The sequence below is a fragment of the Mus pahari genome, chromosome 3 (genome assembly GCF_900095145.1).
Source record: "Mus pahari chromosome 3, PAHARI_EIJ_v1.1, whole genome shotgun sequence".
In the NCBI taxonomy this organism is placed as follows: Eukaryota; Metazoa; Chordata; class Mammalia; order Rodentia; family Muridae; genus Mus; species Mus pahari.
The window spans coordinates 44,013,159-44,017,321 of record NC_034592.1 but is presented as its reverse complement, the minus strand read 5'-3'; positions in this window follow the sequence as shown (position 1 = coordinate 44,017,321).

Below are 4,163 nucleotides of genomic sequence, written 5' to 3'. Positions count from 1 at the left end.
AGTGGGAGTGGGTGGGTAGGGGAGCAGAGGTGGGGGGTAGGGGTATAGGAAACTTTCGGGATAGCATTTGAAATGTAAATAAAGAAAATAAAAAAATAAATAAAGTGGCCCTTTAACTGCCCAAAAGTCATGTAAATCACAGAAATGAAGATTTTGAAAAGGCTTGATATTTTTTCAATTGTTTTCACTTATAAAACAAATTGAAGCTCACATCTTAAGTGATCATAAGATTGGTCTCTAAGTCTGAGTGTGTCTTCAAGAGAAAGACAACTTCTAGCTATCTCTTAAGCAGACACTTCACCCATACCAACAAGCAATGGATAAGTAATGAGGAACCCTGATGGCCAGGGAGCAGAGAGTGTAGTTACCTGAAGTTGCTTGTGCTGAACTTCGAAATAATGGTGCAATGTCTGGGGACTCAGCTGTCCATATGTTACCACTATCAAACCTAAAGGACAATCTTGGAATATACACGTCAGCACTGCGTAGGGTTGTATGATGAGATGTACTCCTAAAACACATTTGTTCTTTTACATCCTCACGACATGCCATTTAAAAGCACTAACACATCAGACTAGCAGCTGTCACTCACAATCCTGGCTGTTCCTTGAAAACTTCCGTCCCTGTGATCAGAAACAATGGGGTAGATTTTGGCATCCTTACAAAATAGGTATGCTTAATATCAGAAAAAAAAAAGGAATATATTATGGAAAATATAAGTGGCATCAAGGACTTGAACTAGCCATAATTAAAATGGCTTTTTGACTATAAAGCTCCCAAGTGCCTTTCATAGTCTATGTATAGTATATGTTCAAAGTTCTAACTGTATGAGAGGGCCTCGTGGGGAGGCTGTTGATACAACCACTTAGTAGTTCTGAGCCTATAGGCTAGATACCTCCACCTGTATTTTCACTATCAAAGACCCATATGCATCCCTCTCCGCCAATGGACTGTAATTTGGGGTCTTGATGACTGGCCAGACACCATTTATTCTCTCCCAATTCCCCAACCTTACCATCTCTTGGAAGAAGCAAGGGACTGACCTGTGAGCTCACCTTTCATTTGCAGTAATTAACCCAGAGCCTCTCCTTCTTCTGTAACAGGCTCAGATCAAAATTCCCTGTCCTCATCACTACAGCACCACATTCTAGACAGCATAGGCTGGAACCCACACCCTAGAATAAATGACTTCAAAATTTTAAATAAATCATTTTAAAATGATTTAAACTAGCCAACCCTAAGCCCCATTATCTCTGTCTTAGCCATTTTACCTCCACAGAAAGGACAGAGTAGCTTCCTGCTGCACACCCCTCCCGACTCCCCCTCCTACCTGACAGCCTTTGGCACATGTCTTGTGGCCCTGATTGGTGCTTCGGTGACTCCTCTTGAAAACCGAGAATAACAACGGCTTTCAACAGCAGTTATTTCCAGATCTGTCGACCTTGTTTTTGTCACCAGATCTGAAGAATGGATTTATAAGTCATGACAAAGCATGGCACCTGGGGCTGTCTGTCTGCAAATGCTTAGGAATAACAGAGAAGGGTGACTTTCTACAGAGTGGTGGCAAGGACAACTCTTACTGTCACGTGCAAGAAGGAGAGTAAATGTGCTAACCCTCTCCCAGTTCAGCAAGACGGGGTGAGGGCTGTTCATTGTCCTTATTTTCTAAATTTGATCTAGATAACCTCTTTAAGTGCTTCTTAATCTATATTATAAACTCTGTATGTTAGTATTTACATGATATTGTTAATGAAATCTTTTTAGTTACAATTACTCCACCAATGTAAAGAACAGTGAAACCGTTTTCTTAACTACTTCCAACTTTGCCACTAAATTCAACTTTGCCTGTAGCAAGCACTGAGTCTCACTAGTGTTCCTGAGCCTGCTCTCTCTAGTGTCCAAGATTAAGGAGTCTAACCAGAAACAAAGTGATCGGCTGAATCAAACTAAAATAAGCTTCATTCATAGTGGAGAAGCAGAAGGACATAAAATTATGAAAACCGTAATTTTAACTGTAGGCTTGGATAACCCAAGCCTTTCTTGTTTAATGAGTGGTTGGCTACTTGGGAAATGAAAGACTTGGTCATCTTTCACAAGAATTACTCTCAAGAACTAAGACAAATCAAATGAAGAGCCTTTTTGGAATTTTTACTTCTGGTTCCTTTGTATTTTTTTTAACATAACTGATTATTGGTTTACAGTATAATTTCACAGACTGATTTAATTTTTTCGTCTACTAAAAAAGCAACAATGGGCATTTTTAATTTTATAGAAAAATGAAAAAATATTAATCTTCAGCCATGCCAAAAAGGCAAACAAAAAGAGCAGCTTTTAATTAAATCTAAGGGATAGGAGTCTTAGCAGATTTTTTTCATTTCTCTCCTCATTCCTCTCCCAGCCCCTAGCTGAAGGCTGTGTCAGAGCTGCTCCTGTCCTGATTTACATTGATCGCTCTTCAGAAAGAAGAATATTAAAAGTCACAATAGTATACATTTTAGAAGAAAATTTTAATTACTAATTCATAAGAAGTAATATTCACACACCTAGCATGTTACATGATTTAAATTAAAACACTAAGTTGAGTTTGCTCTGAGTAATTTTAATACCAGGTAATATAAGGGAAGGGCTGTGTGGATGTATTCAGTATCCTGTAAGAGAAATTGTGAGTTTCAATCTATGAATAGATTTCAGAATCCAGGATAGGGCTCCAATACAATCCTTATTCAGGAAATGCCTGCTCTCTAGGAAGATATGTCTAATGGAAGGGTCTCCTACTGTTTTTGATGTGAACAAAAACCTGGGGACACTTGGAATCTCTGCTTTTTTAGAGAGATTCTTCTTCTGATTTGTCCTTGGGATTTAAGCACACAAGCTAAAGAGAAAACAGAATATAAAGTCAGTAAGCCAGGCCAGCACAGTAATATGTTTCTTTTTGTGTAATTGCTTTGGTATCTGAGTCTTCCAGTCAGTAAACTCTACTGAAGAGTTTTGATAAGGATGGAAGCTATTGAAATAAGAAATCAATGACCTGTTCATCTTTACAAAACAAAACAAAACAAAACAAAACAACTTAATAAGCACACAGCACAAAGGAAAATTTTTCCATATCTTCCCCAACAGTGCGGTTCGGACAACTTAGCAGAACCAAAGTCTACAGAAACCTTCAATACTATCACTGTGTCAACTACAAGCAAAGCAGCAACTAAGTGAGTTATATTTCAATAACTAAAAAATTCACACAACAAAAATCAGTGTGTAATGGTATGGCTGAAGAATTTCTAAACAACACAGGAAGATGGTCCCTCTGGTTGCAGTCACGTCAAGATTGTGTTCCATTATCAGATTAGACAAATGGATTTTTTTCTAACTCAACCAATGCTTCAGCCAGAATGAATATTCAATAGATATTTTAAGTTTATTTGCCTTTTTTTCTAATTCAGTATAAGAATCTCTGTGCATATAGTACACCAACATGGAAAACAACAACAATCACAACAACAACAACAATCACAGACTCATTTTAATACATATTGAAAAAAATCTTCCAGAAAATATACATTCCTTATTTTGTTTACATACAAAATTGCATATATGTTACTTCTCTACAACTTAAAATATCTAAAAAGTAAAAAAATAAAAAAATAAACTAAAGAATGTCATTATTAGAACCTCTCCTTAAAGGAAAAAAAAAAATCTGAAGTATTTGTTCAAAACATTGACATTGAGAAATGAAGCCTATTTGAAGTGATAAGCATACAACTCTGTGTCATTCCAGATCAAAATGCTTTACCTCATTTCCCTTTAAAACTCCTCATGTTTCAATTCTGAGTGATGGCTGTATGGTTAAGAGTACATACTGCATCCCCATCAAAATTCCAACTCAGTTCTTCACTGAGCTAGAAAGGGCAATTTGCAAATTCATCTGGAAAACAAAACACCTAAGATAGCAAAAACTATTCTTAACAATAAAAGAACCTCTGGTGGAATCACCAAGCCTGACGTCAAGCTATACTACAGAGCAATTGTGATAAAAACTGCATGGTACTGGTACAGCAACAGACAGGTAGATCAATGGAATAGAACTGAAGACCCAGAAATGAACCCACACACCTATAGTCACTTGATCTTTGACAAAAGAGCTAAAACCATCCAGTGGAAAAAAA